We start from the raw sequence: 27,303 nt of genomic DNA, 5'->3' as shown, positions 1-27,303 counted from the left end.
TTTGAAACACTGAAGTCTACAGATACTGTGAGTGTAGTAAAAGTACAAAAATGCTGGAGGAACTCAGCAGGAATTACAGCATCCAGAAGAGGTAAAAATATATTACCAATGTTTTGGGCCTGAGTCCTTCCTCAAGGAATGAGCAAAAAAAGACAAGTCTCTATATCACCTTTTGTCTGTTGGTCTGTTGTTCTTCCCCCTGCTATTTCTTTTGTGTATTTCTTCTGTGTTTTGTCTCTATTAAAAAGACTGGGGAAAAGAAGAATGGGAGGAGGAGCACAGGCCAACAGACAAAATGAGTTAATTGAATAGAATAAGAGGTCAAGAGAGAGGATAGGTGTGAATTGAATGGGAGAGGGGGGTTGTTTTTGGCTCTGTGAAAAGAGAGAAAAAAATGGAGAGATGGGAACTAATGGAAACCCAGAGAAGTCTGTTAATGCCATCGAATTGAAGGGTGCCCAGACAGAATGAGTTGTTCCTCCAGTGGGTTGTCTCAGACTGCCAGTGCATGAAAACATAGACAACATGTCAGCAAAGGAATTTGGTGGGGAAATGAAATGGGTGACCACTGGAAGATCCAGTCTCTCCAATAGGGAGGAGACCACAACAGGAGCACCAGATACAGTAGATGACCCCTACTGTTCACAAGCAAAGTGTTGCTTCTCCTGGAAGGACTATTTGGGACCCCAAATGGTGGTGAGGGAGGAGATCTGGGTGCAATGGAACACCTTCTGTGGTCACAGAATAGTGCCAAAGGAGTGAAGGTGGAAAGGAGAGGGGTGAAGGTGGTGGTGGTGGGATCCCATGGTAGGTGGCAGAACTAGCAGAAGATATGTTGGATGCAGAGGCTGGTGGGGTTGTAGGTTGAGATTGAGGACAAAGGGTATTCTGGCCTTGTTGTAGGTGGTGGCCGAGGGAGCCAGGATAGATGTGCTGGTAATGGAGGATATGCAGGTGAGGGTCAAGTTCATGATGGTAGAGGGGAAGCCACTTTATTTGAAGAAGGAGGAAGACCTTGTCCTGGGAGCCAATGCAATGGAGACTCAGGAATTTAGAGAAATGAATAGAATCCTTAGTGTGAAGATGTATAGTTGAGGTAGTTATGGGAGTTGAAAGGTTTGTAAAAGATGTCTGTAAATGGTTTGTTTCCCAAGATGGGGTCAGAGGGATCAAGAAAAGGGAGAGGGTTGTTAGAGATTGACAAAGTAAATTTGAATCAGGGTTAAATCAAAGTGGATGAAGTTGACGAGCTCACCAAAGAAGTCATTGACGAAGTGGAGGTAGAGTTGTGGAGCCGTGCCTGTCGCCTGTGTGCATTGCTCCACATAGCCAACAAAGTGGCAAGTATAGCTGGGGCCTGTGCTAACCCTTTGACTTGGAGAAAGTAGGATGAGTTTAAGAAGTTATCAAAGGTGAGGACTAGCTCTACCAGCCAGAGGAGGGTGATGGTGGAGGGGGACTAGTTGGGTCTGTTGTCAAGAACGGGTCTGTTGGAGATTGCTTGGAGATCATGAACAATGAATGCACTGCATAAGACTGAAAGTGCATACAAATCATTACTTCACCTGGAAAGACTCTTCAGATCCCTGTGTGATGTGAGGATGGAGGAAGCAGAGGATACATATGGCAACTGCACAGGAAGTTGAGTCACTGACAAAGACACAAAAATATTCAATGAGTTGAAAAGGCAACAGTGACGATGAATTGCCTAAAGGGGAAAGAAAAAATGTTGATGGCAGAATCAAATTGAAGATGGTGGGGGGGAAAAAAAATCAGGAAGATTAAATTTCTACAATCAATCTGCATATTGTAAAGTCTCACATGAGGTGTGATTTGATAATCTTGTGTTAGACACATTGAAGTAACAGCTGGTCTGGTTTGGTCCTTCAAACAATGCAATAGGATTTTGCACATCAATTATAAGTGTTAAATGAACTTTGATTTAATGCCAAATTCAAGTGTTAGTATCAATTACAGGCAAAATCTAATGAATTTGAAATTCACCATGCACTGGGGTTTAATCTGTTATCTCTAGATTTAGATATGAAAATGTTTCCATTCACTACTTATAAATAAGACAGTACATGCATGAGAATAAGAGTTCACAAAGATGACCCTAGGGATAAAAAGACAAGAAAAATCACTCCAGTTACAAGAATAGCTACAACTAAACCAGCAAAAACAACTGAGAGATGCAGAGTTTTTGAGAGGAAGAGATTTTCTCCCCTGGTTAAGTGATCTTGATTATATCAGTGATTGGGGTTGAAAGATGATAGTGGTTATCATGTTCATACGAATTCCAGCTACAACTCAAAAGTAGTTCCATGGAGTCAGGAGGTTGTCAATTCAAGTGATACTCTTGGAATTTGGGCTCTGCACCAAAATACATCAACTTTCTCAGATAGATAAAATGTATATAGCATTATTGTACTGTTATAGCGGCCCGCTAACTGGGACGTGACCCGGTATACAAAATGGCTGACAAACTTGGCAACCTTGCAGATCTCACGGGGGACAATGACCTTCATCCCAGGTGTCCACCTGCACAATGGGAAACAATAAGCAGAAGCAGGAGCGCCACCCAATCGGAGATCAGCACTGCCATGACATCACTCCTGTCATCAGCAACGAGGAGAGAATATAAGCAGAGCTACCAGTGGAATAAATCAGTCTTCGACTCCTCATGTATGTGTCTTCTTTCCACATTTTTTTAGTAGCACATACACAATGGTGTCCCTGGAAGGATCAACCAGCAGTTGGATCCAAAGATAACAGATCAAACAGCTCTTCACATAGTTAAAGCTGCCAACGATCTGGGCATCGCAGCCACACGTGTGGTTCGAACAGGCAGAGGCCCAGTTCGACCTTCAACAGATCAACGCCGACAACATATGTTACTACTATGTGGTGAGCTTGCTTGACCAGAAGACAGCAGTAAAGGTCATCGACTACCTACGGCAGCCTCTGGAGCAAGGCAAAATACAATGCCCTCAACGAGCTATTAACCCATACCTTTGGGCACTCACAGCGTGAGTGCGCTGCCCAAATGTTACATACAGTCAGTTTTGGGGACAGGGCCCCATCTGCCCTCATGAGTGAGATGCTCAGCCTTGCCTGCTCTTTGAGCAGTGTTTCCTGAAACAGCTACCCAAGGATATCCGACTCTTGCTTGCCAATGAAGACTTCGGTGACCCCAGGAAAGTTGCTGCCCGTCCGGACATGTCCTGGAGAACAAAGAAAGAAAACAGCGCCTCGGTGGAGCAGATCGCTAGGCCCTGCACACAGTTGATGACAAGACCACAGCAAAAAGAGAGGCAAGTGGACCCCCCAACAACACTATTGCTACTATCACCAATGATGCGGTGCGGTGGCCATCGATGCCATTCACACTGCACATTAAAAGGAAACACCATGGCCAACCATCGTTAATGGCTGCAGCAATTGGCCAATGTAAAAGTCCCCTCCATGTGAGGGACTCTGTCAGGAAGGCACTTCCTCATTGACACTGGCGCCGAAATAAGTGTCCTCCTCCCCACCCCCGGCCTACAACACCCAGACAGCAAATTGGGTCTGGCACGGAGGCCAATGTACAGCACCACTATACAAATGTTCGGCACCCACACTGACCCCTTCCACTTTGGCAGCAATCAGTTCACGTGGACATTCACAAATATGGTTATAGTGCAAATGCGCAGACCCTGCCAGCCCACTGCCTGCTGGTGGACCTTAAAGGGTGGTGAATGGTGCATGCCAGGACTTTTCAAACTATGCCCCTGGGGGAAGCCATGTTACCTGCGCCTCACCTCAACTAGAAAGTTACACTATCCTAGCAGAGTTCCCTTCAGCTGTGGCTCCACAGTTTACCACCACAGAGCTGAAGCACAGGGTAAGGCACCATATCCTCACTGAGGGCCCCACCCCCCACCATATCCTCACTGAGGGCCCCCCCCCATGCCAGGGTGCACCGCCTTCCCCCTGAGAAGGTCACCATTGCCAAGGGAGAATTTTTTTTAAATGGAAGAGTTGGGTTAGTGCAGCAATCCGACAGCTCCTGGGCCTCCCCCCTTCACATGATACCAAAGGCAGCAGGAGGATGGAGGCCAAGTGGTGACCATTGCCACCTCAATGAGGTCACCACACCCGACAGGTACACCGTGTCCAAAATCCAAGACTTTACTGTTAACTTGCAAGTGGCAGGGATGTTTTCCAAAGTCAACCTCATCAGGGGCCATCATCAGATCCCGGTCCATCCCAATGACAACCCGAAAACCGCCATCATTACCCCTTTCAGACTCTGAATTCTTGAGGATGCCCTTTGGACTTAAGAACGCAGCCCAGACTTTCCAGTGGCTGATGGATGCAGTGGGCCGGGATCTCCCATTCGCGTTCATCTATTTGGACAATATTCTCATCATCAGCCGCAACAACACAGAACATGCAGCCATCTAAGGCAACTGTGTGGCCGGGTGTAGGAATTTGGACTAATGATAACCCCTGCTAAGTGCCAGTTTAGGTTGAAAACAATAGACTTCCTGGGGCATCAAATCAACAGGCACGGAGCAAAACCACTGCCCGAAAAGGTGGAGGCCATTTGGTGTTTCGCCAAGCCTTGCACAGTGAAGGGGTTGCATGATTAACTTTTATCACTGATTCATACCAGCAGTGGCTTGCATTATGTGCCCCCTTTTTACACTCATGGCTGGGACAATGAGGCCTTGGAGGTGTTCCAGAAGGCCAAAGAGGCACTGGCCAATGACACCCTTCTGGTCAACCCCAGGCCAGAGATGCCAACCACTCACAGTAGACTCCTCCAGCACAGTGGTAGGGGGCGTACTGGAGCAATACAGCACCTTTGATCAGGAGCTACTGGCAGTCAGGCACGAGATATTTTTTGGAAGGCAGACAATTCCGGGTCTTCACAAAAAATAAACCATTAAACTTTGCCTTCCACAAAATGACTGACCTGTGGTCAGCCAGGCAGCAGCGAGATCTCTCACCACAGACATCCAACACATTGCACGTAAGACCAATGTGGTGGCTGACGCACTGTCCCACCCCATGATTGAGTCCGACCAAACCCTGTTCCAAGGAATAGACTATCTGCCCTAGCCAGAGCACAGCAGGACCCTGAACTCCAGGCATACAGAACAGCAGTTTCCAGCTTCAGGCTGGAGGATGTTGCCATTGGTCCTGGCAACCAGATGCTCCTCTGCAACATCTCCACTGGCAAACCTCGCCCCATCGTGCCGGCAGCCTGGGGGGGCGACAAGTCTTCAACGCTGTGCACAACCTGCCACACCCAGCCATTAGGACTTCTGTTAAAATGCTGGCCAGTAGGTTCATCTGGCACAGTCTTAGGAAACAGGTCAGTTGGTGGGCCAAGACCTGCACACTCTGTCAGACATCCAAAGTGCAGATGCACATCAAGGCATCCTACCCCCCCTCCACCCCAGACTTTCAAGCCAACATGACGTTGGTTCAGCCATATCTATATTGACATTGTAGGACTGCTGCCATTCTCCTCACCATGATTGACCGCTCCACAAGGTGGCCGGAGGCTCTCATACTGGCCAACACAACCACTGAGACCTGCACCAGAGCACTGATCAGCACCTGGGTATCAAGGTTCAGAATCCCGGAGCATACGACCTCTGATAGAGATACACAGTTCACTTCAGGTCTCTGGGCGACACTGGCCAAGCTGCTGGGAACCCAGCTCCACCATTCCACGGCTCTCCACCCTCAGACCAATGGGTTGGTGGAGTGGTTCCACAGGCACCTAAAGATGGTCTTGATGGCTCAGCTCAAGGGGCCGAACTAGGCAGACTGGTTACCCTGGGTCCTCCAAGAGATCCACACCACGCCAAAAGAAGACTTCGCCTCAGCAGCTGAGATGGTATACAGCGCACCGTTGGATACTGGGGGAGTTCTTGGCTGCCACCAAGGTCCTAGAGGACTCTACGACCTCATTGACTAAGCTGAGGGCACTCCAGCACCTCTGCAGCCTCCGCTGCGTGGCCAGATCAAAGCCTACATCTCAAAGTCTTTGGGACATGCGAATTTGTTTTCATTCAGGGGAGGAACGCCAAAACACCTCTGCAACAGCTGTTGAGGGTCCCTATAATCAAGCACAACCGGTTGACATGTGCTGGATATCAGCGGCAAGGAAGAGATTTTCACCATCGACCGCCTCAAACCAGCACACCTGAACATTAGTCAACCAGTCTCCAAGCAGCCCCCTCAACGCAAAGGTAGGTCACCAAAAGTGGCAAACAGAGCTCCAATCACCAGTTCTGGGGGTGTCTTGTAGCGGCCCACTTACAGGGACGCAACCCGATACACAAAATGGCCAACAAATGCGGCAACTGCCTTGACCCCACAGGGATCAACAATTTTCTTCCCAGGTGGCCACCTGCACGGCGGGAAACGAGCAATGGCGGGAACACCACCCAATTGAAGATCGGCGCTGCTGTGTCATCACTCCTGTCGTCAGCAGCAGGGAGAGCATATAAGCAGAGCTGCCAGAGCAATAAATCAGTCTTCAACTTCTCGTGTGTCTTCTTTCCAAACTTCACGGTAGCACACACTGTCACGTTTATCTTGTGTCAGCAAAATTGAAACAAATCATTTACCTATTAATCAAATGTTAAATGTGGATGTCAGCTGCTTATAGGTGCACAAAACATTATAAAAAAAAGTCTCTTCACAAAAATATTTAATTAACGGTTTTTAGACTGCAAGGCATGTAACAGCATAATCAAGGAATTTTGCAGCTACATGGGCAGTCTAATTCCTGAGTCAATTCCTGCACCACAATTTATCCTGCAGGACCCCTACAACTTTTTGGAGGAAGCCTGCAATGTAAATCGTACCAGAAAACTTCATTAATGGTCATGCACTCAACTGCACGTCCAACCAGGAATGTTGCACTCAGGTACTTGCAGTCTAAAAAGGCACCCAGGATAAATGACCACATGGGCAGTAATTAAGTTAATTTTTTTCAGCGATTTTTTTTTTTTCCCAACAAAACGATTTTTCCTAAAAACAAAATTGGCTGAAATGCATTTGCATTTGCAGAGCCCAAGGACCTGAAGAACACTATGCAAATGCATATTTTTTTATACAGGATAGTTTAAGTGTAGAAGACAAAGATTTAATATGCAAAATATGTTACAGAAAGTAATTAAGATAAGTAATACTGCATCTTCAGCAAATAGGCAATGCAGAGAGATATCTTGATTTACTCTTATAAATCAGAGTAAACAGCCTTATTTGGTCCCATCACATCCAGAGTTTAAATCCACAGCAACCAAAAACAATCAAACATCATAGTAAATTTAAAATTTAGATGTGATGAGTGGACTATGTTACAAGGGAAATTACACCAAGGCACTATTTTACCAAGGCCTGGTTTGGTAAATTCTTCCAGTATTTGCTGAACATAAAAGTGCAAATGAACAAGTTTTAAAAAAAACAAAATCAATGAACAACTTAGAGCCAAGCTGTTGGCTCATAAACACATACTACCCTAATATATTAAAACAAAACTCTAAGTTTAAACAAGAAAGTCTGCAGATGCTGTGGATGAGTGCAATGCACAAATGGAAAAACCAGCAGGTCACACAGCATCCAGAGGAAGCAAATACCTATCCTCAGGTATAGGAAAGTTCTTCAAGTGTGCTATTTATCTTTCCATTTCATCAGATGCAAGGATCGACAATGAGATAGACAACAGACTCGCCAAGGCAAATAGCGCCTTTGGAAGACTACACAAAAGAGTCTGGAAAAACAACCAACTGAAAAACCTCACAAAGATAAGCGTATACAGAGCCGTTGTCATACCCACACTCCTGTTCGGCTCCGAATCATGGGTCCTCTACCGGCACCACCTACGGCTCCTAGAACGCTTTCACCAGTGTTGTCTCCGCTCCATCCTCAACATCCATTGGAGCGCTTTCATCCCTAACGTCAAAGTACTCGAGATGGCAGAGGTCGACAGCATCGAGTCCACGCTGCTGAAGATCCAGCTGCGCTGGATGGGTCACGTCTCCAGAATGGAGGACCATCGCCTTCCCAAGATCGTGTTCTATGGCGAGCTCTCCACTGGCCACCGTGACAGAGGTGCACCAAAGAAAAGGTACAAGGACTGCCTAAAGAAATCTCTTGGTGCCTGCCACATTGACCACCGCCAGTGGGCTGATAACGCCTCAAACCGTGCATCTTGGCGCCTCACAGTTTGGCGGGCAGCAACCTCCTTTGAAGAAGACCGCAGAGCCCACCTCACTGACAAAAGGCAAAGGAGGAAAAACCCAACCCCAACCAACTAATTTTCCGCTGCAACCGTGTCTGCCTGTCCTGCATCAGACTTGTCAGCCACAAACGAGCCTGCAGCTGACGTGGACTTTTTACCCCCTCCATAAATCTTTGTCCGCGAAGCCAAGCCAAAGAAGAAAGAAGAAAACTACAGTAATTAATGTGGGAGTCTGTGAACATGGATTGGCTATCCTATTTCCACCAATCCTACTGTTCAAATATACTTCAAGCAATGGAGTAGACACCCCTGGGATTTATTGAAATGAACTAGGTAAATACGAATCCTAGCAGTCATTTGTGTTACACTCAAATGAGATAACTCAAGGGACAAATACGCCCGAAATTGTTCCCTAGGATTGCTAGTAAATTCCACAATGAATTAGACATGGATAAAATGATCCTAAACTCCCAAATTAGATAGGGTACCATTTGTTTTTCATGGAGGGGAAGGCCTGAACATGATTTTGAGCAAGATTAAAGGGGTCGGTATGATCCCATAGCTCACGGCTGTACTGATTGGAACAGGGCGGTCAATGGCCGTAGAATGTGGGCCCATCGCCCGGCCACCGCCGCAGGTTCACCCCGTTCCTTTCATCTCCGGGATAAAATCTACAACCGAAGTGTGTAATCCAAAAACGGCTCGAAGCCAGCCTTGCCTGCGCCGACTGCGCTGGCGACACTGTACCTGCTCTGCCAATGCCGCTCACGCTACTTCCAGCTGAGTGCCTGCACGCTGCAGCCAGGACCTCGCCATCCACCAGCCGGACACGGCGCTCTCGAGCGGGCGCGTGCGAACACGTCACGGCGAAGAGCGGCTGGATTGGGCACTGCGCCAGATGCAGCGCAAGGAAACAAGCGCCCTCCAGATAGAGCGCCGTCTAGCCAAAGAAAGCTAAAAGAATACAGATGCTGCAAATCTGACATCAATATGGAGAGAGCGATGGCTCTCAGGGCGAGGGTCCTTCAGTTAGAACCAGAAAAGTAAGTATGTATGGAAAAGCTGCCTGGAAGGGGCAGATTACAGACCATTTGTAACAATTACCGGCAGATTTACGAGTTCTTATTTGAAACACAGGTGAGGTGGCAAGAGTGGCAAATCTGTCACTGTTCAGGCAGGGTTACAAGGAAAAGTCTGGGGGTTGGTTGCGGGCTAGTGATCCTAACATCTGTGGTAGGTACGTAACGTGTATATTCTGAGGGAGAAGATATACATGCAAGTCAAGTCGCGTTTATTTGTCGTTCATGCCATAAACCTTGTAATGTACAATGAAAACGAGATAGTGTTTCTCCGGACCGCGGAGCTGATTATTTAACGTGGGTTAATTACCTCAGAAACTTTTTATAAATAAAGTATCATAAACATCATGTCCCCAGAGCTCAGAAAGCTCACGGCTTGTGGTGGGTGGGGGGACGGTCTCGTAATCTGGTCGAGAGGACCCGAACGCTTCAGTACCTCTTCCCGGATGGCAGGAGGAAGAACAGTTGGCGGACTGGGTGTGCGGAGTCCTTCTCGAGGTTTATGATTCTGCAAACAACTAAATGTCCGTCCTGGCAGGGAGAGAGAGACCCCATGATCTCCTCAGCAGTCTTTACTATCCGCTGCAGGGATCATCTCCTTCGTCTCGTCCATGTCGGGACTCAGTTTGTTATTCTCGCACTATGTCACGAGATTTTCCACCTATTCTCTGTCGTGCGACTCAACGTTGTTGTTGGTGTTGAGGTTGTGTTCTGAGATGGTACAGTTCCCGAACCAGTTACATAGGATGCTCTCAATACCTCCCCTGTTTTCTTCTTTGTCTTGGCTTCGCGGACGAAGATTTATGGAGGGGTCAGCTGCAGGCTCGTTTGTGGCTGACAAGTCCGATGCGGTTGCAGCGGTTGCAGGGGAAAATTGGTGGGTTGGGGTTGGCTCTTGGGTTTTTCCTCCATTGTCTTTTGTCAGTGAGGTGGGCTCTGCGGTCTTCTTCAAAGGAGGTTGCTGCCCGCCAAACTGTGAGGCGCCAAGATGCACGGTTTGAGGCGTTATCAGCCCACTGGCGGTGGTCAATGTGGCAGGCACCAAGAGATTTCTTTAGGCAGTCCTTGTACCTTTTCTTTGGTGCACCTCTGTCACGGTGGCCAGTGGAGAGCTCGCCATAGAACACGATCTTGGGAAAGCGATCGCCCTCCATTCTGGAGACGTGACCTACCCAGCGCAGTTGGATCTTCAGCGACGTGGATTCGATGCTGTCGGCCTCTGCCATCTTGAGTACTTCGATGTTGGAGATGAAGTCGCTCCAATGAATGTTGAGGATGGAGCAGAGACATCGCTGGTGGAAGCGTTCTAGGAGCCATAGGTGATGCCGGTAGAGGATCCATGATTCGGAGCCGAACAGGAGTGTGGGTATGACAACAGCTCTGTATATGCTAATCTTTGTGAGGTTTTTCAGTTGGTTGTTTTTCCAGACTCTTGTGTAGTCTTCCAAAGGTGCTATTTGCCTTGGCGAATCTGTTGTCTATCTCGTTGTCGATCCTTGCATCCGATGAAATGGTGCAGCCGAGATAGGTAAACTGGTTGACCGTTTTGAGTTTTGTGTGCTCGATGGAGATGTGGGGGGGCTGATATAGTGGACATCACTGATGTGATCTACCAGGATCAATGTCTGAAGAGAGTGTGCAAAATCACTGAGGTTCACGTTCAGCTTACTCAGCATGTTTCAGCTACTCCTTTCTGGAAAGAGATACCAGAATGTCAGAGGCAGCACGACCAGGCCCAGGAAGAGCTTCCTCCTACTGGCAGTAAAATGCTTTACAACCAAAGGAACTGCTCACACAAACCAACCAGGATTCTCCTATTCATTAAACAATATGTATTTGTTTGTATAGATGAGATACTTGTCCTGCATATTTATTGTTTGTCTGTATGTGTGTTGTGTTTGCTTGTATATCTGCGTGTTTTGTACCGAGAACCAGGGAATGCTGTTTCATCAGGTTGTACTTGTGCAATCATATGAGAATAAACTTGACTTGAAGATGTGACTGAGGGCAGAGCTATATATTTTTATAATACGTATATTATCTATCTATATTGAGTGTGTGTGTGTGTGTATTGTGGTGGCTGACCCATGCAACAGGCAAACCGGCTCAGAGTCACAGGCAAGTCAGTGGCAGATCTGACTGTAGGAGATCTGGGTGTGGTGAAAGCCCACAGCCTAGTGGCTGATGTCAGTGCCGCATGGCAAGTCACAGGGGCTACTGGGAGAGGGTTCTTAACTGTGCGGCTTTCAAATTAATAAAGCAGTTGGTTCAACTCACCTTCTACTCTGCATGGTTTCTCGCACACTGCATTGGTGACCCCGATGGTCCAATGGACCCAATGATGACCGACCCAAGCTCGCAGAAGGCAGTTTCACTGAAAATGCCGACTTTCTGGACCTCTCAGCCGCTGGTCTGGTTTGAACAGGCTGAAGTCCAATTCCAGGTCAGGCAAATCATCTCAGATGGCACAAAGTACTACTATGTGGTCGGTTCATTTGACCAGGAAATAGCAGGCTGCATCATCGACTTCTTACACCAGTCACTCCACAAGGCCAACCTTGGCAACTGTGTGCCATTGGCCTTAATGAACGAGATGCTGGCACTAGGAGACACCCAAAAGCCATGATTACTGTTCGAACAAGTCTTTCCTCGAGCAAATGCCAAAAGATATTCACCTCCTTATCGCTGACGATGATTTCAGTGATCCAGACAAAGTAGTGGCCTCCATTGACTAAATTGCTGTGTCATGCCCTAAGTTCCCAGGCCTTCCCTATGCCACCAACTTAGCCGGTGAGGGCCGCAGCAGGGAGCAACCCCAGTTCGGACCATTGGTATTCTACCACCAAAAGTGGGGTTCAGGAGCCCACTGTTGCTGCCCACCCTGTTCTTTTCCGGGATATGCCAGGGCCAGCCATTGCTAATAGTTCTGGGTGAAAGTTGCTCAAGACACAGGGGTGGAGATTAGTGCCTTGCCCCCTTCGACCTATGACACCTGTGCTGGGAAGTCAGGACCGGTGCTCACTGCTGCCAACAACAGCAGTATTCACACGTACAGCACACAAGCCATCGCACTACAGTTCAGTTCCAGCTGTTTCATCTGGTCATTTACATTGGCAGCAGTGTCGCAGGCCTTTATTGGGTGCAGATTTCCTCTGGGCTCACTGCCTCCTAGTGGACCTCAAGGGACGGCACCTAGTGAATGCACAGCCCTTCCAGACCTTCTCGCTTGGCTAAGCCAAGTTACTGGCCCCACACCTGGAGTCTGTGACTTTGTCAGGCAATGAATTTGCCAGAGTACTAACAGAGTTCCCATCCATTATTAAGCTGCAGTTCTCCACAGATGCTCCTAAACGTTCAAGGACCACTGCTACATACTCAAGCACACAGGCTCCTGCCCAACAAACTCCACCTCGCTAAGGAGTTCAGGAAAATGGAGGAGTTGGGATTGTCCGGTGCTCAGACAGCCTGTGGGCCTCCGCTGCACATGGTGCCCAAGTCGACTGGAGGATGGAGGCCATATGGTGACTACAGAAGGCTCAATGATGCCACAATGCTGACCGCTACCAAGTGGCCCACATTCAGGACTTTATGGCCAATTTGCATGGGGCACGCATCTTCTCCAAGGATGACCTGGTCTGTGGGTATCACCAGATTCCCGTTTACCCCAACGATGTCCCCAAGATTTGATGCACCTTTACCAACCCTGCCTCTACCTGAGTGAATGCAGCCTGGCCATCAACCCCATGAAGTGCAGTTCAGGCTGTCAGCCATTGATTTCTTTGGGCACCGTATCGACCGGCATGGAGCGATTCCCTTGCCGGTGAAAGTTGAAGCCATACATCAGTTTGTCAGGCCCAATACAGTCAAGAGCCTATAGAAGTTTGTGGGCTTGATCAATATTTACCACTGATTCCTACCATCAGCGGCCCAAACCATGTGAATCCTGTTCAGCCTGATGTCGGGCAAGACCAAGGAAATGACCTAGGACATGGAGTCAGTGATGGTTTTTGAGCAGGCCAAGGACGTCCTTGCAAATGCCACCCTGCTGATACACCCGTGGGTGGACATGCCCACAGCACTCATGGTTGATTCTTCCAACTCAGCAGTCAGTGGCATGCAGGAATAACTAATTGAGGGTCAGCGGAAACCACTGGGAATCTTCAGCCGGCACCTGCGATCCCTGGAGCTGAAATATAGTGCCTCTGACAGGGAGCTGCTAGCCCTCTACCTCATCATCCAGCACTTTCAGTATTTCTTGGAGGGGCAGGAGTTCACGGTCTTCACAGACCACAAACCTTTCACCTTCACATTAACCAAAGTGTTGGCACCGTCTTGTTGGTCAGTTCGGTGTCACTGTCCAGGTGCTGGCAAAATCATAAGCGACCCTGAGGAAAGTGTTGGCCGATGTCCCGGTATCGAATGAGTTGTAGTGAGTGGCAGCTTCAGGCAGAGATTTTGTCTAGAAGACTAGCAGGACTCTGCACCTTTGGATCTTCTGCCAGAGGTTGTATTTGGCGACCGCCTCACTGGCCAAGATCTGAAATTTAAAAGGAATACTTGCCTGGAGGGGGGGGCTGGGGGGCAAGTGCCAGTGTTTTTCAACAGCTTGCTTTACTGGGTCGAAAGCAGCCTGTTGTTCTGCTTAATGATAGAGGAAAAATCACTACGATGCCCCACCACTCCTTGACTCAGTGCAGGCTCTATGCTACAAGGGAGCACTAATTAAATGCTCCCAACCCTTTTAACAGTGCACATTTTACCAACAGTTTCTCCAGCACCCTTCCACATTTCTAGGCCTAGAGTGAACCTGGGTAGTCCCAAGCTGGCAAAGAGGGAGAATGAAGAACACATGGCACTTTTATAGCACTGGAGGGTCCAGTCCAGGTTGTTAGCAGGAGATGGCTCGGTGCCTGGAGGGCATAATTTCATCTCAGGAATATCGAGATAGATGCAACTCGCTATTACCACCTTGTCAGTGCCTTGGACAAAGCCACTGCCAAGCGAGTCAGTGACATCCTTGGAGAGCCCAAGTATGATCATCTAAAAGCGCTCCTGCTGCTAATTTACGGCATGTCCCACAAAGAGATGGCTGCCAGACTGTTACACATGGAGGATTTGGGTGACTGCACCCCGTCTGAACTAATGTTCGACATGCTGTGCCTGGCATCTGGCCAACAGCCTGATATGTTATTCAAAAAGCTCTTTCTGGAGAGGATCCCAGAAGACATTAGACTCTTATTATTGCAGAATTCTTTCGAAGACTCCATGGCAGTGGCTGCAGAGGCAGACATCCTGTGGCTTGCAAAAAAACACACCAAAAGGTCTTCGGACAATGTCATTGCATCACAGCTATTCGCACCCAGCACCTCCATTGTGGATACTACTTCTCAAGCCAATGTTCTTCATGCACCAGCTCCAGTAATGAGGCAACGTCTCCAGTCTGGCACTTCCACCTGGTGTTTTTACCATTGGCATTGGGAAGTCAATGCATGTAGGTGCCTGCCACCCTGTGCGTTCTCAAGAAAACACCCTGGCTGACTGTCATTAATGGCTGAGACGGTTGGCCGAAAATCTATGAACCTTCTATATGTTTAGGATCAGCTATCCCAAAGTAAATTTTTGGTGGTTATTGTGTTTCCACCGCAGTCAATAGTTCCAACATACCCACGTATGGCAGCAAAAAATTAATTTTCAGTTTGATAGGGAACATTTATACATGGCCTTTTATTATAGCAGCAGTGTCATGACCACTATTCAGGGCCAATTTCATTCAGGCTCATTAGTTCATGGTAGATTTAAAAGGGCGTTGGCTGGTGGATAGTACCACCTTTCAAACAGAATCACATACCTGTGCTATGTCTTCAAGCCCTGAGTAAGACTGTTAATAAGTTCTCCAGACTTGTAGAAGAGTTTCCTGAAATTACAACTCTGCAGTTTTTGACCCCCACCATAAAACATGGAGTTAACTCCCCAATTTTTACCAAGGCTTTTCCCATTCATACTAAGGCACTTCGCTTGCATGGGGCAAAAATCTTTTCAAAAGTGGACTTGATGCACGGATATCACCAGGTGCCAGTGGAACCAGATGACAACCTGAAAATTGCAATAATTACCCCTTTAGAATTGTTCAAATTTTTACGTATGACTTTTAGTTTAAAAAATGCAGCTCAGACCTTTCAGCGAGTTATGGATGCAAGGGGCGTGGCATAGTCAACATCTTCATTTATCTACACGAGTTGCCAGCAAAACTAAAGAGCACATGGAACATCTGCGTACACTCTTAGACATCTGCAAGTATTTGGACTGACCATCAATCCAGATAAATGCGTTTTCGGACAAAAGTCCATAGAATTCCTGGAGCATACAATCACCAATAAGTGCATGGTTCTGCTGCCTTCCAAGATTGATACCATTACTGAATATCCAAGACCAAGCACTGTCAAAAGTCTGCAAGAGTTCTTGGGCATGGTTAATTTTTATCATCAATTTCTTCCAGCAGCAGCTCACATTAGGAAGTCTCTGTTCAATCTGCTCTCTGATAATGCCAAATCTATTCAGTGGACTGATGAAAGTCGAAATGCTTTTATAAAGAAAAAGGAACTATTAGCTCAAGCGACCATGCTGTTATCCAGTCACTGCCCTTTCAACAGACATATCTTTTTTTTTTAATTTTTTTAATTTTTTATTTTTCACACCATAAACCACATTAACCATGATACATACTTTTTCCTTTTCAAATATATACAGTGCCATTTTCTCCCCCCTCCCTCCTCCCATCCCACCCTCCCTACCTCCCCTCTCCCGTCCATTTAAAGTACATAATCTAGGATACATTAAACCAGTCAAACAATGTTGTCATTCAATAAAAATAAACAAGAAATTCCACTGAGTCAATTCTTTTCATTTCCTTCTCCTTTCGTTAATTTAGGTAGTGAATGTCCCTGGTAGGTTTTCACTATTGTGTTTCATGTAAGGCTCCCATATTTGTTCAAATATTTCAATATTATTTCTTAAACTATATGTTATTTTTTCTAATGGAATACATTTATTCATTTCTATATACCATTGTTGTACTTTCAAATTATCTTCCGATTTCCTGGTTGACATAATACATTTTTTTGCTACGGCTAGAGCTATCTTAACAAATCTATTTTGTGCATCATCCAAATCAATTCCAAATTCTTTGTTTTTTATGTTACTTAGGAGGAAGATCTCTGGATTCTTTAGTATATTGTTTTCTGTAATTTTATTTAATATTTGGTTTAGATCTTCCCAAAATTTTTCTACTTTCTCACATGTCCAGATTGCATGAATTGTTGTTCCTATTTCTTTTTTACATCGAAAACATCTATCAGATACTGTTGGGTCCCATTTATTTAACTTTTGAGGTGTAATGTATAGCCTGTGTATCCAGTTATATTGTATCATACGTAACCTCGTATTTATTGTATTTCTCATCATTCCAGAACATAACTTCTCCCATGTTTCCTTTTTTATCTTTATATTTAAATCTTGTTCCCATTTTTGTTTAGTTTTACCATTTGTTTCCTCATTCTCCTTTTCTTGCAGTTTAATATACATATTTGTTATAAATCTTTTGATTATCATTGTATCTGTAATCACATATTCAAAGTTACTTCCCTCTGGTAAACTCAGACTGCTTCCTAATTTGTCCTTCAAGTAGGATCTCAATTGGTAATATGCCAGCACTGTATCTTGAGTTATATTGTATTATCTTTCATTTGTTCAAAGGATAATAATCTATTTCCTGAAAAACAATTTTCTATTCTTTTGATCCCTTTTTTCTCCCATTCTCTAAAGGAAAGGTTATCTATCGTAAAAGGGAGTAACTTATTTTGCGTCAATATTAGTTTTGGTAATTGATAATTTGTTTTATTTCTTTCTACATGAATCTTTTTCCAAATATTGAGTAGATGATATAATACTGGAGAACTTCTATGTTGTACCAATTTTTCATCCCATTTATATAATATGTGTTCAGGTATCTTTTCCCCTATTTTATCTAATTCTTTTCTTTAACTCCTTGAAGAATTTCTCTGTCAGGTGTATTGGCAATGCCTGAAATAGGTATAATATTCTTGGAAAAATGTTCATTTTAATACAGTTTATCCTTCCTATTAGTGTTAGTGGTAAATCTTTCCAATGCTCTAAATCGTCCTGTAATTTTTTTCATTAGTGGATAATAATTGAGTTTATATAGTTGGCCGAGATTTTTATTTATTTGTATACCTAGGTATCTTATTGCTTGCATTTGCCATCTGAATGGTGATTCCTTCTTAAATTTTGAGAAATCCGCATTATTCATAGGCATTGCTTCACTTTTATTTACGTTAATCTTGTAACCCGACACTTCTCCATATTCCTTCAATTTCTTATATAATTCTTTTATTGATAGTTCTGGTTCTGTTAAGAAAACTATAACATCATCCGCAAATAAACTGATTTTATATTCCTTGTCTTTTATTTTTATCCCTTTTATATTATTTTCTGTTCTTATCAATTCTGCTAGTGGTTTTATAGCTAACGCGAACAATAAAGGTGATAGTCGGCATCCCTGCCGTGTTGACCTGCTTAAGTTAAATTGCTTTGATATATATCCATTTACTGTCACTTTCGCCAATGGTCCCTTATATAATGCTTTAATCCAATTAATATACTTCTCTGGTAAACTGAATTTTTGCAATACTTTGAATAAATAATTCCATTCTACTCTGTCAAAGGCCTTCTCTGCGTCTAAAGCAACTGCTACTGTTCGCGCTTTACTCCCTTCTACTGCATGAATTAAGTTAATAAATTTACAAATATTGTCTGTTGTGCGTCTTTTTTTAATAAATCCAGTTTGGTCTAGATTTACCATTTTCGGTACATACTCTGCTAATCTGTTTGCTAATAGTTTAGCTATTATCTTATAATCTGTGTTAAGTAAAGATATTGGTCTATATGACGCTGGTGCGAGTGGTCAACAGACATATCTGATGTGATTATAGGGGGCGCTCTACAGCAGTGTGTCAATGTACAATGGAAGCCATTGGCATTCTTTAGCCACCACCTCCATGAGGCCGAGAAAAAATACAGCACCTTTGATAAAGAGCTCCTAGCCATATATTTGTCCATCCGTCACTTCAGTTACTTTTTGGAAGACAGACACTTCACCATATTCGCAGACCATCAATCCTTGACCTTCACATTTTTGAAGGTGTCGGAGCCCTGGTCAGCTTGACAACAGTGGTAGTTGTCCTTCATTTCAGAATTCTCTTCCAGAATAATACACATTTCTGGAAAAAAACAATGTAGTGGCTGATACATTTTCCCGCTCAGTTGCACTCAAGGTATCAACAATGGACCATAATATTGCCTGCATAGCTCTCGCCGCTGCCCAAGCACATGACGGTGAGATGGAGTCATATCACACCTTGATAACCAACCTACAATGGAAGGATGTGCAAATCGATGCCGATGGCAAGCTACTCTTTTGCAACAGATCAACAGGACATGCATGGCCAACGTTCCAGCCTCGTGGAGATGTTGCATTTTTGATTCTGTCCATGATTTTTCTCAACCATTTGCCTGATTTCAGATTTGTTTGGCACGTTCTGAAGAAAGTCATCATGTAAATGGCCAGATCTTGTGTAGCTTGTAAAAAAAGTCAAAACCCATTTGCATGCAAAAGCACCACTACAACCCTTACCACTAGTAACTTGCTGCTTCGACCATGACTGTGTGGACATTGTGGGACCAATTCCAATTTCATGAGGCTACCGTTATCTCTTCATGGTGATCGATAGGTTTACGAGATGGCCTCAGGCAGTCTGCGTGGTGGATGGTTCTACAGACTCTTGTGCATGAGCATTCCTTAATTCCTGATCACATCACTTCTGACAGAGGACCTCAATTTACAGCTTCGTTATGGATGGCCTTATCTTGGCTTCATCATACAAGCCATCATCATCTTAAATCAGCCTCAATGGCCCATTTGGATGGTCCTAACTCGTGTGGTTCAGTGTTTTAAACATTACGTGCATGACTCAAGTAAACTATTTCTGATTTAATTACAACTGTGTGTGTCGTTATTTCGCATTCATCAGCCACCACTGCGTTTTCAGTGGCTACACACCCTTATGTTTTAAGACAGCAACCATTTCCTCCTATATTAATCTGTATAGGTTCCATGAATTCACTGCTTGTTTTCCTTACTTCCCATAATTTTGTGTTGTTGTCTGAGTGAATACTGATGAAAAAACATTCAAGTTCTCCCCCATCTCTTTTGACTCCATACAAAGCCAACCACTCTGATCTTCAAGGGTTCGAATTTTGTTCCTTACTAACCTTTTGCTCTTAATTTACCTGTAGAAACCCTTAGGATTTTCCTTCACATTGTCTGCCAAAGCAACCTTATGTCCTCTTTTAGCCTTCCTGATTTCTTTCTTGAGGTTCTTCTTGCATTTTTTTTATATTCCTCAAGTACCACATTGGTTCCATGTTGCCTATACCTAATCTATTCTCTTCTTCCAAACCAGATCCCCAATATCCTTCAAAAACCAAGGTTCCCTATGCCTGATAACCTTGCCATTAATCAAGACTGGAACATACAAACTCTGTACTCTCAAAATGTCATCTTTGAAGGTCCTCCACTTATCTTGCACATCCTTCCCTTAAAACAACATATCCCAATCCACACATTCTTGATCCTTTCTCATTTCCTCAAAATTAGTCTTTCTCCAATTTAGAATCTCAACCTGAAGCCCAGACTTATCTTTCTCCATAATTAACTTGAAACTAATGGCATTATGATCACTGGACTCAAAATGTTCCCCTACACTTAACTTCTGTCACTTGTCCTGTCTCGTTCCCTAAAGGAAGATCCAGTATTACATTCTTTCTAGTTGGTATCTCTATATATTAATTTAGAAATCTTTCCTGAACACATTTGACAAACTCCAAGACATCCAGCCCTTTAACAGTCTGGGAGTCCCAGTTAACATGTGGAAAATTAAAATCTCCTACAATCACAACCTAATGTTTCCTGTAGCTGTCTACTATCTCACTACAGATTTGCTCCTCCAATTCTCGTTGACTATCGGGTGGTGTATTATACAACCCCATGAGGGTGGTCATACCTTTCCTGTTTTCAGCTCCACGCATTTAGACTCAGTAGATAAACCATCTAGTCTGTCATGCCTGAGCACAGCTGTGATATTTTCCATGACGAGCAATGCCACTCCTCACCTTTTCAACCCCTCTGTTCTATTGCGTCTAAAGCAAAAGAACCCCGGAACACTGAGCTGCCAGTCCTGCCCCTCCTGCAACCAAATTTCACGAATGGCCGCAGTCATAATTCCACATGCCAATCCACGTTCTAAGTATATCTCGCTTTCCTACAATACTCCTTGCATTAAAATAGATGCATTTTAGAAAATTTCCACTATGTACACCAGATGACATCTAATAGTGCATGCAATTTTCACATAATCTTTTCCCTCTTCCACTCCTCTATCCGCTCTGGCACTCTGGTTCCCATCCTCCTGCAAATCTAGTCTAAACCCACCGGAGCAGCACTAGCAAACCTACCCACAAGGATGTTAGGCCCCTGTCTTGGGTAAACTTATACCTCTCATTTTGTTCATTTTAGATTGGTCACAGTGTTTGAGCTACTGAAAGAAAATAGACACACACACCAAGAGCAGTTCAGTTTATACAAATGTTTATTACTAATTCAAAAGCTGATTTTACACTACAATATGCAAGCCCTTCCCAACTATACTTATCAACGCTTGGACTGGTCCCAACTGCCGAAGCGAGGCAACGACTGCACACTTGTAGTAGGTTGTCAGGGCGCTGGTAGCAGCTTCTCCACCTCCCCCGACCGGGACGTTGCTCGGACTCTGGCTGTTCTTCCTTCTTGACAAGGGGTGTTCCCACCCCTCGGAGAGTCTAAACTTCAGCAGCAGGACCACAAGCTTATATACCCCAAAAACAATTAATCATGCGCCTACTCCTTCTAATATTTGTCAGTCAAAATCAAAACTGAACATTATATTCTACAATTTAGAAGATTAATTATTATGGAACCAGGATGTTATGATTTCCTGGTTTATCTCGTAGATACAAAGACTTATTAAAACTTCTCGAGCAAGACAGGTTGTGACCAATTCATCAATTTCAGAGTGTTGCATTTGACAACTGCTTTTCCTGGGCCTCACAGTGGAATTCCATTTCAAAGTGTATCTTCAGATAAGTCCCCATGGCTGAGTTTAATTACATCTGCTAGTTCTGAAAGTAAGGTGACCTGCGTGTGGACCCAGTGTCGTCAGTTCCACATAAGCAAAAAGCATCTGGGTACATGGTTTTAATCCTCCATTACAGCCCCCTCACAAGAGAAACTTGTCCGTGAACTACTCTTTGCAGATGATGCCGCTTTAGTTGCCCATTCAGAGCCAGCTCTTCAGCGCTTGACGTCCTGCTTTGCGGAAACTGCCAAAATGTTTGGCCTGGAAGTCAGCCTGAAGAAAACTGAGGTCCTCCATCAGCCAGCTCCCCACCATGACTACCAGCCCCCCCACATCTCCATCGGGCACACAAAACTCAAAACGGTCAACCAGTTTACCTCTCTCGGCTGCACCATTTCATCAGATGCAAGGATCGACAATGAGATAGACAACAGACTCGCCAAGGCAAATAGCGCCTTTGGAAGACTACACAAAAGAGTCTGGAAAAACAACCAACTGAAAAACCTCACAAAGATAAGCGTATACTGAGCCGTTGTCATACCCACACACCTGTTCGGCTCCGAATCATGGGTCCTCTACCGGCACCACCTACGGCTCCTAGAACGCTTCCACCAGCGTTGTCTCCGCTCCATCCTCAACATCCATTGGAGCGCTTTCATCCCTAACGTCGAAGTACTCGAGATGGCAGAGGTCGACAGCATCGAGTCCACGCTGCTGAAGATCCAGCTGCGCTGGGTGGGTCACGTCTCCAGAATGGAGGACCATCGCCTTCCCAAGATCGTGTTATATGGCGAGCTCTCCACTGGCCACCGTGACAGAGGTGCACCAAAGAAAAGGTACAAGGACTGCCTAAAGAAATCTCTTGGTGCCTGCCACATTGACCACCGCCAGTGGGCTGATAACGCCTCAAACCGTGCATCTTGGCGCCTCACAGTTTGGCGGGCAGCAACGTCCTTTGAAGAAGACCGCAGAGCCCACCTCACTGACAAAAGGCAAAGGAGGAAACACCCAACCCCAACCAACCAATTTTCCCTTGCAACCGCTGCAATCGTGTCTGCCTGTCCCGCATCGGACTTGTCAGCCACAAACGAGCCTGCAGCTGACGTGGACTTTTTACCCCCTCCATAAATCTTCGTCCGCGAAGCCAAGCCAAAGAAAGAAAAAGACAGCCCCCTCAAGTTCAAATGCAAATCATCCTGTTAGAACAGGTCGTGAAAAAGAGCCCAATGATCCAGAAACCTGAAGCCCTCCTTCCTGCACTATTTCTTTAGCCATATGTTAAGTTGCATTATCCTCCTATTTCTAACCTCACTAGCACCTGGCACACTAGCGCCCGGTCCGGGCGAAGGGTAGACGGCGGCGGCCCCGATACGGGCAGGAGCAAGGGGGAGACGGCGGCCCCGGCCTCGGTCGAGTGAGGCAGGCGGAGGCCCCGGTCCGGGCAGGGAGTGGGAGGCGGTGGCCCCAGTCCAGGCACAGGGAGAGCAGCAGCGGCCCCGGCACCGGTCCGGGCGAAGGGTAGACGGCGGCGGCCCCGATACGGGCAGGAGCAAGGGGGAGACAGCGGCCCCAGCCTCGGTCGAGTGAGGCAGGCGGAGGCCCCGATACGGGCAGAGAGTTGGAGGCGGCGGCCCCAGTCCAGGCACAGGGAGAGCAGCAGCGGCCCCGGCCCCGGTCCGGGCGAAGGGTAGACGGCGGCGGCCCCGATACGGGCAGGAGCAAGGGGGAGACGGCGGCCCCGGCCTCGGTCGAGTGAGGCAGGCGGAGGCCCCGATCCGGGCTGAGAGTGGGAGGCGGCGGCCCCAGTCCAGGCACAGGGTGAGATGCGGCGGCCTCGGCCCCGGTCCGGGCAGTATGGACCGACCTAGGAGGGGAGGCAGGCCCCTCCAGCCCGGGTAAGAAACCTGCATAGGAGAAGGCCACTCCGATATAAAACCTACGACCCAAGGACCTCGCTGCCACGTCCCAGCTTGCTTGGCCACGGCACACGAACCATTGGTGTAAAGGGTGGGGCCAGTACTGCGCGCACTGCACTCCACCTAAAAGCTCCTTTGCGCAGGCCCGAGGACAGGTCCACGTCCTCCCCCTCCACGTCCTCCCCCTCCACGTCCTCCCCCTCCACGTCCTCCCCCTCCACGTCCTCCCCCTCCACGTCCTCCCCCTCCACGTCCTCCCCCTCCACGTCCTCCCCCTCCACGTCCTCCCCCTCAAAAGATGCTCACAAACTCAAGCTAGCATGCTGGAACATCAGAACCATGCTAGACAAGGCTGACAGCCACCGACCTGAACGTCGGTCTGCCCTCATTGCACATGAACTCCTCAGACTTGACATCGACATAGCCGCTCTCAGTGAAGTCCACCTGGCAGATGTAGGCAGCCTCCACGAACGCGGCTCAGGCTACACACTCTACTGGTCTGGCAAGCCTTCGGATGAACGACGCCTATCTGGTGTAGGCTTCATGGTCAAGAGCTTCATTGCCTCCAAACTCGAAAACCTTCCGACAGGCCTCTCGGACCGAATCATGTCCATGCGACTCCCACTTCAAAACAAGCGTCACATCACCCTCATCAGTGTCTATGCTCCAACCCTCCAGGCGGAACCAGCAGAAAAGAACAAGTTCTACACCGACCTGCGCAACCTCATCCAACGTACCCCTACAGCCGACAAGGTTGTCATCCTGGGCGACTTCAACGCTCGTGTCGGCAAAGACTCAGAAACCTGGCCAGGAATCCTGGGCAAGCATGGCGTCGGCAAGTGCAACGACAATGGGCGCCTCCTGTTGGAACTCTGCGCAGAACAGCGACTTGTCATTACAAACACCCTTTTTCAGCAGAGGGACAGCCTTAAGACCACCTGGATGCATCCCCGATCCAAACACTGGCACCTCCTGGACTACATCCTGGTGCGAGAAAGTGACAAACAAGATGTGGTCCACACCAGGGTCATGCCTAGCGCGGAATGCCACACTGACCACCGGCTGGTTCGCTGCAAGCTCAACCTTCACTTCAAGCCAAAGCCCAGGAACAATAAAGCCCCCAGAAAGAGGTTCAATGTTGGAAACCTGCAGTCAGACGAAGCGAGAGGAAACTTCCAGGCAAACCTCAAAGCAAAGCTCGACGTTGCAACCCGCCTCACGGACCCGTCCCCTGAAACCCTCTGGGATCAGTTGAAGACTACCATACTGCAATCCACTGAAGAGGTACTGGGCTTCTCCTCCAGGAAAAACAAGGACTGGTTTGACGAAAACAGCCAGGAAATCCAGGAGCTGCTGGCAAAGAAGCGAGCTGCCCACCAGGCTCACCTTACAAAGCCGTCCTGTCCAGAGAAGAAACAAGCCTTCCGTCGCGCATGCAGCCATCTTCAGCGCAAACTCCGGGAGATCCAAAATGAGTGGTGGACTAGCCTCGCCAAACAAACCCAGCTCAGCGCGGACATTGGCGACTTCAGGGGTTTCTACGAGGCTCTAAAGGCTGTGTACGGCCCCTCACCCCAAGTCCAAAGCCCGCTGCGCAGCTCAGACGGCAAAGTCCTCCTCAGCGACAAGATCTCCATCCTCAACCGATGGTCAGAACACTTCCAATCTCTTTTCAGTGCCAACCGCTCAGTCCAAGATTCCGCCCTGCTCCAGCTCCCTCAACAGCCCCTAAGGCTAGAGCTGGATGAGGTTCCCACCCTGGATGAGACATATAAGGCAATCGAACAACTGAAAAGTGGCAAAGCAGCAGGTATGGATGGAATCCCCCCAGAAGTCTGGAAGGCTGGCGGCAAAACTCTGCATGCCAAACTGCATGAGTTTTTCAAGCTTTGTTGGGACCAAGGTAAACTGCCTCAGGATCTTCGTGATGCCACCATCATCACCCTGTACAAAAACAAAGGCGAGAAATCAGACTGCTCAAACTACAGGGGAATCACGTTGCTCTCCATTGCAGGCAAAATCTTCGCTAGGATTCTACTAAATAGAATAATACCTAGTGTCGCCGAGAATATTCTCCCAGAATCACAGTGCGGCTTTCGCGCAAACAGAGGAACCACTGACATGGTCTTTGCCCTCAGACAGCTCCAAGAAAAGTGCAGAGAACAAAACAAAGGACTCTACATCACCTTTGTTGACCTCACCAAAGCCTTCGACACCGTGAGCAGGAAAGGGCTTTGGCAAATACTAGAGCGCATCGGATGTCCCCCAAAGTTCTTCAACATGATTATCCAACTGCACGAAAACCAACAAGGTCGGGTCAGATACAGCAATGAGCTCTCTGAACCCTTCTCCATTAACAATGGCGTGAAGCAAGGCTGTGTTCTCGCACCAACCCTCTTTTCAATCTTCTTCAGCATGATGCTGAACCAAGCCATGAAAGACCCCAACAATGAAGACGCTGTTTACATCCGGTACCGCACGGATGGCAGTCTCTTCAATCTGAGGCACCTGCAAGCTCACACCAAGACACAAGAGAAACTTGTCCGTGAACTACTCTTTGCAGATGATGCCGCTTTAGTTGCCCATTCAGAGCCAGCTCTTCAGCGCTTGACGTCCTGCTTTGCGGAAACTGCCAAAATGTTTGGCCTGGAAGTCAGCCTGAAGAAAACTGAGGTCCTCCATCAGCCAGCTCCCCACCATGACTACCAGCCCCCCCACATCTCCATCGGGCACACAAAACTCAAAACGGTCAACCAGTTTACCTATCTCGGCTGCACCATTTCATCAGATGCAAGGATCGACAATGAGATAGACAACAGACTCGCCAAGGCAAATAGCGCCTTTGGAAGACTACACAAAAGAGTCTGGAAAAACAACCAACTGAAAAACCTCACAAAGATAAGCGTATACAGAGCCGTTGTCATACCCACACTCCTGTTCGGCTCCGAATCATGGGTCCTCTACCGGCACCACCTACGGCTCCTAGAACGCTTCCACCAGCGTTGTCTCCGCTCCATCCTCAACATCCATTGGAGCGCTTACACCCCTAACGTCGAAGTACTCGAGATGGCAGAGGTCGACAGCATCGAGTCCACGCTGCTGAAGATCCAGCTGCGCTGGATGGGTCACGTCTCCAGAATGGAGGACCATCGCCTTCCCAAGATCGTGTTATATGGCGAGCTCTCCACTGGCCACCGTGACAGAGGTGCACCAAAGAAAAGGTACAAGGACTGCCTAAAGAAATCTCTTGGTGCCTGCCACATTGACCACCGCCAGTGGGCTGATAACGCCTCAAACCGTGCATCTTGGCGCCTCACAATTTGGCGGGCAGCAACGTCCTTTGAAGAAGACCGCAGAGCCCACCTCACTGACAAAAGGCAAAGGAGGAAAAACCCAACACCCAACCCCAACCAACAAATTTTCCCTTGCAACCGCTGCAATCGTGTCTGCCTGTCCCGCATCGGACTTGTCAGCCACAAACGAGCCTGCAGCTGACGTGGACTTTTTACCCCCTCCATAAATCTTCGTCCGCGAAGCCAAGCCAAAGAAAGAAAAGGAAGCACCTGGCACAGGTAGCAATCATAGAGCAATCACAACCATGGAGCTCCTGTCCTTCAACCTAGCACCTAACTCCCTAAACTCTCCTCACAGGACCTCCTCACCCTTCCTATCCATGTTATTGGTCCCAGCATGCACCACAACACCTGTTTGCTCACCTTCCCTCCTGAGAATCCCATGAACTTGATCTTGAGATATCTTGGACCCTGGCATCTGGGAGCCAACATACCATCCAGGATACTCGATGTATT

General features: G+C 47.0%; 1 protein-coding gene across 6 annotated transcripts in view; it reads right to left on the bottom strand.

The window, feature by feature from the left end:
- ipo11 (importin 11) overlaps positions 1-9,085 on the bottom strand; it is a 433,130-nt gene extending 424,045 nt beyond the window's left edge. For 5 of the 6 annotated variants that reach the window (XR_011353505.1, XR_011353506.1, XM_069924487.1 and 2 more), the window contains exons 1-2: positions 8,999-9,085; positions 1,566-1,650 (exon numbers count right to left, since the gene is read on the bottom strand). The gene's annotated coding sequence lies outside the window, so the exon portion shown is untranslated. The remainder of the gene's footprint in view (positions 1-1,565; positions 1,651-8,998) is intronic. The other variant, XM_069924488.1, reaches the window with a different exon arrangement.
- Positions 9,086-27,303: the final 18,218 nt, after the last annotated feature.

This window comes from Narcine bancroftii, chromosome 3 (genome assembly GCF_036971445.1).
Source record: "Narcine bancroftii isolate sNarBan1 chromosome 3, sNarBan1.hap1, whole genome shotgun sequence".
NCBI lineage: Eukaryota > Metazoa > Chordata > Chondrichthyes > Torpediniformes > Narcinidae > Narcine > Narcine bancroftii.
This window is presented reverse-complemented; position numbering and strand designations above follow the sequence as displayed.